At 50.4% G+C, this 13,052-nt stretch overlaps 1 non-coding gene across 1 annotated transcript; it reads right to left on the bottom strand.

The window, feature by feature from the left end:
* Positions 1 to 8,737: 8,737 nt before the first annotated feature.
* Positions 8,738 to 8,844, bottom strand: LOC127578970 (U6 spliceosomal RNA). Its single transcript, XR_007957608.1, has one exon. It is a non-coding gene; the product is annotated as a U6 spliceosomal RNA (small nuclear RNA).
* Between the last annotated feature and the right edge of the window lie 4,208 nt (positions 8,845 to 13,052).

Raw genomic sequence — 13,052 nt, 5'->3', positions numbered from 1 at the left:
TTTAAACCTCGCCTAAAGACTATCTAACCCCTTCCTCCCACATATCCCTCTATTTTAAATTCTTCCATATGCTTATCTCTTGAATTTGACCAATGTACCTGCCTGCACCACCGCCCCAGGCAGTGCATTCCATGCCCCAACCACTCTCTGGGTAAAAAACCTTCCTCTGATATCTCCCTTGAACTTCCCACCCATTACCTTAAAGCCATGCCCTCTTGTATTGAGCATTGGTGCCCTGGGAAAGAGGTGCTGGCTGTCCACTCTATCTATTCCTCTTAATATTTTGTACACCTCTATCATGTCTCCCCTCATCCTCCTTCTCTCCAAAGAGTAAAGCCCTAGCTCCCTTAGTCTCTCCTCATAATGCATACACTCTAAACCAGGCAGCATCCTGGTATATCTCCTCTGCACCCTTTCCAATGCTTCCACATCCTTCCTATAGTGAGGCGACCAGAACTGGACACAGTTCTCTAAGTGTGGCCTAACCAGGGTTTTGTAGATCTGCATCATTACCTCGCGTCTCGTTCCCATTCCTGTTCATTACCCAGTGAGGAGTATCAGGTTCTTCTTTCCCTACACTGTGCAGTTCTAGCTAACTCTCTCTGCCCAGGCGTATCCATTCACCACATCCTGAAGCACACAATGTGGTGAGATCAGGAGAGTGCGGTGGACGGTCAGCTGTCTGGAAATGACGGGAGTTGAACCTGGGACCTCAGACACGCTGCAGCCTGTGCAGTGAAAGTGCAACGGGTGTTGACAGCTACGGATTACAAGTGTGCTTTTACAACTATCCCAGCAACCACTAACTAGCAATGTATTCTGGATTGGTCAGCAAGGGTGAGTTGGGCCGAAGGGCCTGTCTCTGTGCTGTATAACTCTGTGTGACAGGATTTGGCAAGGTCAGTATTTATTGTCCATCCCTGACTTCCCCAGAGAAGCTGGTGATGGGTTACCGAATCAAGTCGTTAGTTATCCTCGATTGGTTGTCCAGTAACCTGGTACCGTGGCATTGTGTGTGCCGTGGGTCAGCTTCTGACCATGTACCACAAACAGCACGTAGAAAGGGATGGCTCCTGCTGTTTGGTGCAGTACCCTGCTTCTGAAAACCCATTATTATTATTGTTGGTCATTTAAATACTGGTTTATTATTGTCACGTGTACTGAGATACAGTGAAAAACCTTGTTTGCGTGCCATCCAGACAGTTCATTCCAATATAGTCCCTCACCAACTGTTATCGATGCACCAGAGAGAGCATCCTATCCGGATGCATCACAGCTTGGTACGGCAACTGCTCTGCCCAGGACCTCAAGAAACTGCAGAGTGTTGTGGACACAGCCCAGCACATCATGGAAACCAGCCTCCCCTCCATGGACTCTGTCTACACTTCTTGCTGCCTCGGAAAGCAGCCAACATAATCAAAGACCCCACCCACCCCGGACATTCTCTCTTTTCCCCCCTCTCATCGGGCAGAAGATACAAAAGCCTGAAAGCACGTACCACCAGGCTCAAGGACAGCTTCTATCCCGCTGTTACAGGACTATTGAACAGTTCCCTAGTACAATAAGATGGACTCTTGACCTCACCATTACCTCGTTATGGCCCTTGCACATTATTGTCTGCCTGCACTGCACTTTCTCTGTAACTGTGACACTTTATTCTGCATTCTGTTATTGTTTTCCCTTGTACTACCTCGATGCACTGTGTAATGAAATGATCTGTATGGATGGCATGCAAAACAGTTTTTCACAGTACCTCAGGGCAATAATAAACCAATTTACCAATTTTAATTTACCATACATCAGTACATCGAGGTTATACAAAAAGAAAACAGAAGCAGAGTAAAGTGTTACAGTTACAGAGAAAGCGCAGTTCAGGCAGACAATAAGGTGCAAGGTCCACGATGAGGTAGATTGGGAGATCAAGAGTTCATCTTTGGCGTACAAGAGGTCCGTTCAAGAGTCTGATAACAGCAGGGTGAAAACAACACTGGGAAACAACACTGCCATTACAGGCGTCTCGGAGTGGAGAGGCTATAACTCACTGGCAGACCCACCCCACCCTGAGGAGAGGGCATTGTCTCTGACATGTGGGCTGGGTCCATTCTGCCAAACAGCACACCCTGAAGGAGTGCCCATCTGTCAGTGTGAGCCCCATGGGGCTGAGATCACACGCCCCACACCCAACACACAAAGCATTCCGACACACTCTGGGTGCGGGTCACACCACTGAATACCTCCAGCTTGCTGCCCTTCTGTTCCCATTCAAGGGGGACACTCCCAGTGACAGTGAAGGCATGATTTCTTCTTAGAAACATCTTCCTTATTGTTAACTTATTGACAGTTTAAAAACTACAACCCGTTGCTCCATCCAACAGTTTAAGTGGAAATCTGTTGCCTGCAATTCACACAATCTGTTCTTACCACATTCTCCATAGCATCGATTGACAATGACTGCTCCATACAGGATTATAGGGTCATTACTGTCAGGGGAGAGACCATCCAGATCATTCTATAACTGTCCCACTGCCCCGTTCTCTCCCCACAGCCCTGTATCAGTCCCAGACTAACCTCACTGGCTGAATGCTCATTATCACCTCACTGTTTTTGGGATCTTGCTGTGCACCCTGCACTTACTGCACTACAACAGTGAACACATGTGATTAGCTGTGGGATGTCCCCTTGTTCTGCTGTAAAATGCAAGGTTAAGATGCTTTGTTTTGAATCATTGCGGGGACCATTGTTGGTGAATTTCAGACTGACTGCCACTCTGACCAGGGTCCCTGCCCACACACCGTGAAGGCATCCGAGGCATGAACCGAGTTCCAGCCCAGGGTCCACAGCTTGACCTTGGCCCTGCCCACACTGACGGAATGACAGGAATCTCATCTACATCGCACCCTCCACATCCCGGGAGCCCCACTCATAACAGCACTGCAGAGCGGACCGCGCATGTGTGCACATGTGCGTGTGTGTGTGTGTGTGTGTGTTCTGTGTGTGTCCAAGTCATAGGAACTTGTAATATGCACAAGAACATGTACACACAAAGTGTGTGCATTTCCGTGGGTGTGTGTGCATGTGTGTGTGAGTGTGTGTGTATGTACGTGTGTTTGTGGGGGGTGTTGTTCTGTGTGTGTGTTTGTGTGTGTGGTTCTGTGTGTGTGTGTGTGTGGCTCTATCTGTGTGTGTGTGTGTGTGTGTGTGTTTACATGTGTGTGTTTCTATGTGTGGCTCTGTGTGTGTCAGTCATAGTCAAAGTCAAAGTCTGATTTATTGTCATATGCTCAAGTACATGTGTACACAAAGTGTGTGCATTGTGTGTGTGTGTGTGCGTGCGTGTACTTGAGTGTGTGTGTGTACTTGCTGTGTTTGTGTGTGTGTTTTTATGTGTACATGTATGTGTGTGTGTTCGGTGTGAGTGTTTGCAGGTCTTTGGTGTATCACTCTGTGTTCATTATCACCTGAAGCGATTGGTCAGCACAGACGAGCTGGGCACTGCTCTGACCCAGTGAGATGAATCTCACTACCTGAGTGAAATGACATTCCCCTGCTGTGGGAGAGTGCGTAACGCATGTTAACGTTGCAGCTTTGAGCAGCTTCACTTTCACTGCTGCTGCTCGTGAAGGGGACAGGGGAAGGGTTAAACACTGCAGACATGTTGTGCAGTCTGGGCTTTGACTGTAGAACGAGCGAACTGAGGTTCTGCAGAATAAGTAAAGGTTCTGATATTGGTATTGGTAATTGGGTTATTATTGTCACGAGTGCTGAGATACAGTGAAGAGGTTTTGTCGGCATGCCATCCAGACAGATCATCCCGTAAATAAGTACAAAGGAAACATAATGCAGAATATAGTGTGGTAAATTGGTTTATTATTGTCACGTGTACATACTGTTAGTTACAGAGAAAGCACAGTGCAGGCAGACAAATAAGATGCAAGGGCCATGACGAGGTGAACTGGGAGATCAAGAGTTCATCATACAGTGTCCAAGAGGTCCATTCAACAGTCTGACAACAGTGGGGTAGAAGCTGTTCCTGAGCCTTGTGGTGTGTGTTCATAACTCTCTGCAACTTATTCTATTGTGCAGGACCATATGCACACAAGACAGTGCTGTATATATTCAAATGGGGCTGTATAGACCTAGATGATATTGTAAATACACAGGATTGTGCTGTGTACAATCATACAGAGCTGTATACACTCAGCCAGTGCAGTAAACATACTGTGTACACTCATGCAGGTTTGTGTGAACCCAGAGAGTGCTGTACACTGAAGGCAGTGCTGCACACAGACTAACGATGCTGTATGCATACAGTTAGACAGTGTGTGTTCGCCGAGCAGGACACAGAGTCGCATCTTTTCTCACCAGCCTGGACATGCCCTCTTCTCGTTACTACCATCCTGAGCCTGAAGACCCACACTCAATGATTCAGGAACAGCTTCTTCCCCTCCACCATAAGATTTCTGAACGGTCCATGAACCCATGAACACTACCTCGTTATTCCTCTTTTGCACTACTTATTTATTTAAGATAAGATTTCTTTATTAGTCATATGTACATCAAAACACACAGTGAAATGCATCTTTTACGTAGAGTGTTCTGGGGGCAGCCCGCAAGTGTTGCCACGCTTCCGGCACCAAGATAGCATGCCCACAACTTCCGAACCCGTACGTCTTTGGAATGTGGGAGAAAACCAGAGCACCCAGAGGAAACCCACGCAGACACGGGGAGAACGTACAAACTCCTTACAGGCAGTGGCCGGAAATGAACCCGGGTCGCTTTATTTTTTTGTAACTTACAGTAATTTTTATATCTTTATGTCCTGCACTGTCCTGCTGCCACAAAACAACCAATCTCACGACATACGTCAGTGATAATAAACCTGATTCTGATTCTGAGACTGTTCTATACAAACACTGGGGAAAGGGTGTTGATTCAGTCCAACTCAGAGTAACATCACCTCCTGCCGTCACACTCAACCACAGTGACAACCCTTTGTCCTGACCCCTGTCCAATGCTCCATTCTGCCAGATATGAGAGGCGACACTCCCCACAGCTGGGTCAAACTGCTGGCCCAGCTGTGCCCAGCACCAACTCTCGAGCTGCTCTCCGAGGTGACCCAATTATCCTGGTTACTCACAGATAAAACTGACTGCAACAAATTGTATTAAACCTCCTCTGGAGGATATCGGGATGCAGCTCAGTCAGAGTCTGATGTCTGCCCACAGCAAGTGTTGGTGTCTGTGTTCACAGCACGGAAACAGGCCCTTCAGCCCACCAATCTATGCTGACCCATTTACACTAATCTCATTTTATTCTTCCCACATTCCCATCAACTTCCCCCTCCCCAGATTCAACCTACAGCCCTCACCTCCAAACCAGGGGCAACTTACAGCAGCCAGTTAACCCACCAACCTGCACGTCCTTAGGATGTGGGAGGAAACTGGGGAACCCGGAGCTGAACTTGCAACGTGCAAACTCCACACAGACAGCGCCGGAGGTCAGGATTGAACCCGGGTTTCTGGCGCTGTGAGGCAGCGGGTCTGTTACCTGCATCAGTGCAACATCAATATCCAGGAACCTTCAGGGAACTTTGTCTCTGCTGAAGGATAATGTTTGACGGGGGAATCCCACCTCAGCTGATGTTGGCGTGGAGAGTTGGCTTTGGGCAAGGTTTGTCAACACTCTGACACAGGGCTGGAGGCTCCAGCGGTCGAACATTAACTACCAGGACATTACTGGGAGAACAAGGTGAGAGGCGACACGAAATGTGCCTGCATATCTTCTTTTATCACAGTGGCTTCTAAAATATTCATGTTGATATGTTCCTTTTCAGACCCTTTACTGTCAATCATCATAAGCTAATACTGTGCTACAGTATGAATGCTCTTTCATGTGCCACCTCAGACGTCAGGGTGGCCTCCTGACCAAAGCACTGTACAAGGTTTGGTACGTCTTCCACTTATAGGAATGTGGATGACTTGCCTTCACTCCAGTTCTGTAGGTTCAGAGATGTTCGACAAGGTCAAAGACTCCACCAGGGTTGAGGGGGCAGGTGGGTGAGCTCTGTCATTTTTGCTGGACCTCCAACTGCTACTGATGAAGAGGCACAAGGTGCTCGGCCACAGGCTGAGGATTCTCATGACTCAATATTAGATGGTAACTTTTTTTCAGAGCATCCTTAAAGTTTCCTCTGCCCTCCCAGACACGGTAGTGTAGCGGTTAGCGTAACACCTTACAGCGCCAGCGACCCGGGTTCAATTCTGGCCGCTGCCTGTAAGGAGTTTGTACGTTCTCCCCGTGTCTGCGTGGGTTTCCTCCGGGTGCTCCGGTTTCCTCCCACATTCCAAAGACGTACTGGTTAGGAAGTTGTGGGCTTGCTATGTTGGCGCCGGAAGCGTGGCGACACTTGTGGGCTGCCTCAGAACATTCCACACAAAAAAGATGCATTTCACTGTATGTTTCGATGTACGTGTGACTAATAAAGGTATCTTAAATCTTAAATCTTCCTTATTTACAAATGTACGGGAGGTGGGGAACAAAGGGAGTATGACCAGGGTTCAGGATAATCCGTCAGAGTCACGGAAAGTTTGATTGGTTGTTGGAGGCCAGGCAGCGTGACTACTACGTGTTGTGTTAACCAATAGGGAAGAGGGGGCGTTCTGCAGAAGGGGGACATTAGGAGTGGGGGCAATGGGGGACCAGGGAATGGGTGAGAAAGGTGGGCTGGATTGACCAATGGGGAAGCAGGGGTTAGAACCATAGAACCATAGAACACTACAGCACAGGAAACAGGCCATTCGACCCTTCTAGTCTGTGCCGAAACGTTATTCCACTAGTCCCACTTCCCTGCACCCAGTCCATAACCCTCCAGACCTCTCCTGTCCATGTATCTATCCAATTTATTCTTAAAGCTTAAGAGTGAGCCCATATTTACCACGTCAGATGGCAGCTCGTTCCACACTCCCACCGCTCTCTGAGTGAAGAAGTTCCCCCTAAACCTTTCCCCTTTCACCCTAAAGCCATGTCCTCTCGTACTTATCTCTCCTAATCTAGGTGGAAAGAGCCTACTGGCATTTACTCTGTCTATACCCCTCATCATTTTGTAAACCTCTATCAAATCTCCCCTCATTCTTCTACACTCCAAGGAATAAAGTCCTAACCTGTTCAATCTTTTCCTGTAACTCAACTCCCGAAGACCCGGCAACATTCTAGTAAATCTCTGCACTCTTTCAATCTTACTGACATCCTTCCTATAGTTAGGTGACCAGAACTGCACGCAATACTCCAAATTTGGCCTCACCAATGTCTTATACAACCTCACCATAACATCCCAACTCCTATACTCAATACTTTGATTTATAAATGCCAGGATGCCAAAAGCCTTTTTACAACCCTGTCTACCTGTGACGCCACTTTCAGGGAATTATGAATCTGAACTCCCAGATCCCTTTGTTCCTCCGCACTCCTCAGTGCCCTACCATTTACTGTGAATGTCCTCCCTTGATTTGTCCTTCCAAAATGCAACACCTCACACTTGTCTGCATTAAATCCCATCTGCCATTTTCTGGACCATTTTTCCATTTGGTCCAGATCCCTCTGCAAGCTTTGAAAGCCTTCCTCGCTGTTCACTACACCTCCAATCTTAGTGTCATCAGCAAACTTGCTGATCCAATTTACCACATTATCATCTAGATCATTGATATACACAACAAACAACAATGGCCCCAGCACAGATCCCTGAGGCACACCACTAGTCACAGGCCTCCAGTCTGAGAAACAACCATCCACAACCACTCTCTGTCTTCTCCCACTCAGCCAATTTCGAATCCAGTTTACAACCTTTCTATGGATACCTAGTGACTGAGCCTTATGAACTAACCTCCCATGTGGGACCTTGTCAAAGGCCATGTAGACAACATCCACAGCTTTTCTTTCATCTATTTTCTTGGTAACCTCCTCAAAAATTGAGAATTGTAACCCAGGGCAGGTTGGAGAAGAGCTAAACTTTCAAAAAATGGGAAAAACTTAACTCCCTGTGATGTGATCAGTGCTCCCTCAGTACAGCCCCTTTTTTTTAATATAAACGTTTATTAAGTAAAAGCACTACAAAAAGGACAACCAGTGCCAATACACTACAACTACTACAGAGGAGAAGAAAAAAACTAAGCAGCTACATAACTACAGCAAAATAGTGCTAGCTAAACATCCACTAAACGCACACACACTTCACAGAAGAATCGCATTTTCACCGTCCACGACACACGCGATCCCCTGATGGGCCCACCGAGCGCAGAACTCAGCCAGGGTACCCACGGAGACAGTGTGCTCCCCCTCCAAAGACACCCGCGCGCGCACGTAAGCACGGAAGTCGGGCAGGCAGGCGGACTGGCCAGAACCCTCAGCCACCCACCGCCAGGCCCAGCAGAAGACCCACCAGGAGATCCCCCGCCCAACCTGCGCCGCACCGAGTGACCATAGATCAGCAGCATCAGGCTGAAGTGCATCCAGAACTTGAGCAGCAGCCCCTTCAGATACGCAAAAAGGGGCTGCAACCTCTCGCACTCCGCATACGCATGGTACACTGTCTCCTCCCGGCCGCAGAAGTGACAGGCGGCCGGGGTGTCAGTGAACTGGCTCAGAAATCGGTTGCACGGCACTGCCCAGTGCAACACCCTCCACCCCAGGTCCCCGACGTACAGGGGGAGGACTCCTGCGTAGAGAGACCTCCACCGGGGAAAAAAATATGGAATGCTTCACGAATTTGCATGTCATCCTTGTGAAGAGGCCATACTAATCTTCTCTGTGTCATTCCAATTTTAGTGTATGTGCTGCCAAAGTGAGCACGGTACTGCCCCTTTTCTTAAATATAAACATTTATTCACTAAAAACACTACAAAAAGACAACCAGTGTCAATACACAACATCTAATACAGAAGAGAAGAAACTAAGCAACGACAGAACTACAGTAGAAAATGCAAACTAATACTAACGAAACACACACGCAACACTACACCCGTTAAACGCAACATGCAACACTTCAAATAATAATCGCGTTTTTACCATCCATGACAGACGCGATCCCCTGATGGGCCCACTGAGCGCGGAACTCAACCAGGGTGCCCACGGAAACCGCATGCTCCCTCTCTAAACACACCCGCGTGTGCACGTAAGCGCGGAAGACGGGCAGGCAGGCAGACCTGCCGGTACCCTCAGCCACCCGCCGCCGTGTCCCGTGGATGGCCAGCTTGGCCAGGCCCAGCAGGAGACCCACCAGGAGATCCTCCGCGCGCCCCACCCCGCGCCGCACCGGGTGGCTGTAGACCAACAGCGTCGGGCTGAAGTGCAGCCAGAACTTGAGCAGCAGCCCCTTCAGATACGCAAAGAGGGGCACGGTACCACCCCTCCCACAGTGTGACCCTCCCTCAGTACCCGCACGTGTTGTGAGACATCCACATGGCTGTTACGTGACAGTAACGACACTGACCCCCACTGACCAGAGGACAGCATTGCTCCTCTGATCGGAAGTGATGCTACTGTCAATCAAGGTGCGGCTCCACCCACCCCTCAGGTGTGGGAGTACCTTTTGCCTCTGAACTTGCCTGACCAGTACCCTTTGTCTCTGAACCTGCCTGACCATTGGCCGTGGCAGGAACCTTTGTCTTTGACTCCCACACCATTGGCTCGTTTAAATCACAACAGTGAGGCTCCACCCAGCCTCCTAGCACCATAAAAAGGGCTGCATCCCCTAGCCCTTCCTCTTTGACGACCCCAGGAGTAGTGAGACAACGCTGCAGAGATCAATGGTAAGAGTGCATCACCACATGGTCAGGGAGCATTCCACTCAGGGAGCGTTAAGGGCCAATGTTAGTGTGGGACAGGCATTGAAGTGTTATATCCTGAAGTTGTACATTGCTATTGTGTGCTTGTGTGTATCAGTGTGTGTGTGTGTGAGTGTATTTTACCCCAGTTACAATCCCCTCTCGTGTTCGTGGTATCCTGTGCGTGAGTGAGCGTGTTTCTGTTCCCATATATTCTGTCCCACGTTTGCCTTTGTGATGAAACTAGTTTTGGTCTACAAAGCTCGTGTCCAGAGTCCTTGATCCTTAAGACAGAAAAAGAACGATTTCACACAACAGCACTTCCCACAGTGTGACCCTCCCTCAGTACTGCCCCTCCCACTGTGTGACCCTCCCTCAGTACTGCCCGTCCCACAGTGGGACCCTCCCTCAGTACTGCCCCTCCCACAGTGTGACCCTCCCTCCAACCTGATCTGACCTCAGCTTGACTTTCCTACCCGTTCCCCAAACCTCTCAACTCCCCAACAGAACAAAAGTCACTGGTTCCACCTTGAGTGTTTGCTCATGTGAGCTCTGGCACTGAAGGTGTGCGCTGCTGACCGGTGGCTCCCAGCAGTACTGCAGGGCTGCCGCGTCAGTGTGACCTGCCGCGTCAGTGTGACCTGCCACGTCAGTGTGACCTGCCACGTCAGGTGAAATAATATAAGAGGGCTGTTTGACAGCTCCTGACTGCTGCCCACTGACCCCTGGTGGCTGAAGCATGAGCGTGCGCGTCAGGTGAGAAATGCCCACATCAAAACCGGGGCTAATTAAGTCGTGTCAGCAGGTGAATCAGACATTTGCGGATTCGAACCAGTTTAATAGACTTGTGGAGACACAGGAGACGGCAGTTGCTGGAACCTGGAGCAACAAACAATCTGCTGGAGGAACTCAGCAGGTTGAGCAGCATCTGTAGGGGGGAAGGAACTGTGGATGTTTCAGGGTGAAGCCCTGCATCATGAGCTGTGCACTAGAGTATAGGCCAACAAAATAATGGGTACTGAGGGAGGGTCACACTGTGGGAGGGCTGGTACTGAGGGAGGGTCACACTGTGGGAGGAGTGGTACCGGACACGTGTGTTGTGGACGGTGCCAATGCTATTTTGATCTGAAGTGTTGCGGTAGCAAGCGTAGTGTTATATGTGTGTTTTGCGGGTATTAGTTTGCATTATTCTCTATGGTTATGTAGTTGCTTAGTTGTTTCTTTCTGTATTAGCTGTAATGTATTGATAAAGGTTGTCTCTTGGAGTGCTTTTAGCTAATAATTGTTTTGTAAAAAGGGCGGTATGGGGGAATGTCACACTGTGGGAAGAGCGGTGCTGACGTCTCTCGCGGGAGGTGGCGCGGCACAACCTGAGCCACCTGGCGGACATGCCGATGGTGCCATTCCGCGAGGCGCCGAGGCGTTTCTTGTACGGGCTGCTCTTGCACACCTTTCACTCCCTCGCCTTGGTCTGCCGGCCGGACACGCCGTGGCGGTCCGTCTTGCTGGCGGGCGGCGAGGGCGGTCCCCGGTGGGGGTCTCTCTACGCGGGAGTCCTCCCGCTGTACATCGGGGACCTGGGGTGGAGGGTGTTGCACCGGGCTGTGCCGTGCAACCGATTCTTGAGCCGGTTCACCGACACCCCTGCCACCTGTCACTTCTGCGGCCGGGAGGAGACGGTGTACCACGCGTATCTGCGGGGGCTGCTGTTTAAGTTCTGGTTACACTTCAGCCCCGCGCTGTTGGTCTACGGGCACCCGGTGCGACGCGGGGAGGGGCGCGCGGCGGATCTCCTGGTGGGTCTCCTGCTGGGCCTGGCCAAGCTGGCCATCCACGGGACGCGGCGGCGGGCGGCCAAGGGTTCCGGCAGGTTGGCCTGCCTGCCCGTCTTCTGCGCTTACGTGCGCGCGCAGGTGTCGTTGGAACGGGAGCACGCGGTCTCCTCGGGCGCCCTGGCCGAGTTCCGCGCTCGGTGGGCCCCTCAGGGGATCGCGTGTGTGGTGGACGAGACGGACGCGATTCTGGTGTGAAGTGTTGTGCGTTTTGCGGTTGCAGGTGTAGCGTTGTGCGGGTATTGGTTTCGGCCGGGTTGTTTCTTTCTGTACTCGACGCAGCGTGTTTGCTGTTGGTTGTTTTGTAGTGTTTTTTAACGAATAAACGTTTTGTACAAAAAAAAAGAGCGGTGCTGAGAGCCCGACGCTGTTGGTTTATGGTCACCCGGTGCATTGTGGCGCGGGGCAGGGCGCGCGAAGGATCTCCTGCTGGGTCTTCTGCTGGGCGTGGCCAAGCTGGCCATCCACAGGACGCGGCGGCGGGCGGCCGAGGGTTCCGGCCGGTCCGCCTGCCTGCCCGTCTTCCATGCTTACATGTGCGCGCGGGTGTCTTTGGAGAGGGAGCACGCGGTCTCCGCGGGCACCCTGGTTGAGTTCCACACTCAGTGGGCCCCTCAGGGGATCGCGTGTGTCGTGGACGGTATGAACGTGATTCTTATTTGAAGTGTTGCGTGTTGCGTTAGCGGGTGTAGTGTTGCGTGTGTGCTTCGTTAGTATTAATTTGCATTATCTACTGTAGTTATGTCGTTGCTTCGTTTCTTCTTTTCTGTATTAGATGTCGTGTATTGACACTGGTTGTCCTTTTGTAGAGTTTATAGCGAATAAACGTTTATAATAAAAAAAAGACCGGTACTGAGTGCACTCCCCCGTTGAACTGAAGATGTGATTGTATAAATCCAAAGGTGCAGTTGTGGAGAATGTTGGGCGGTGGGGGAGTGTGGGTTTCATCTGGAGCGGTGGGCTGGAGCAGTATTCTTCTTGCAAGGACTCTGTTTTGCCAGGTGTTGGAATCTGTGTTCCTAGCGCTGTAGGAGGGACGGTGCTGGAGTTTCATCACACAGCCTGTCTGCTTATCTGGAGAAGACTCTCACCTTTCCTTTCTCCACACTGCTCCTTTACGGGACTAATTACTGGTGAGCCCTGCTGGTTGTGTCGCTGTTTATTGCACCAGCAGTGTTTTGTGATTACTGACTGTGGAGTGCCTTGTCATGGTGGCTGTAAAGGCTCTAAGATGGCGGGGCCTCGGTCCTACACAGCACTTGCAGCTCCTGGAGGCATGGCCCCTGCGAAGTCGTCACCTTTCAGTCTGTTGTCTTTATGAATTGCTGTGCGCAGTTCTGTGCCTCCGTCAGTCGGTCTTGACGGTGGTTTCCAGGCCATGTCCGAGACTGTTGGGGGGTCG

The sequence above is a fragment of the Pristis pectinata genome, chromosome 1, assembly GCF_009764475.1.
Source record: "Pristis pectinata isolate sPriPec2 chromosome 1, sPriPec2.1.pri, whole genome shotgun sequence".
Taxonomy (NCBI): Eukaryota; Metazoa; Chordata; class Chondrichthyes; order Rhinopristiformes; family Pristidae; genus Pristis; species Pristis pectinata.
The sequence above is the reverse complement of the archived record's forward strand: the minus strand, read 5'-3'. Positions and strand labels throughout refer to the sequence as shown.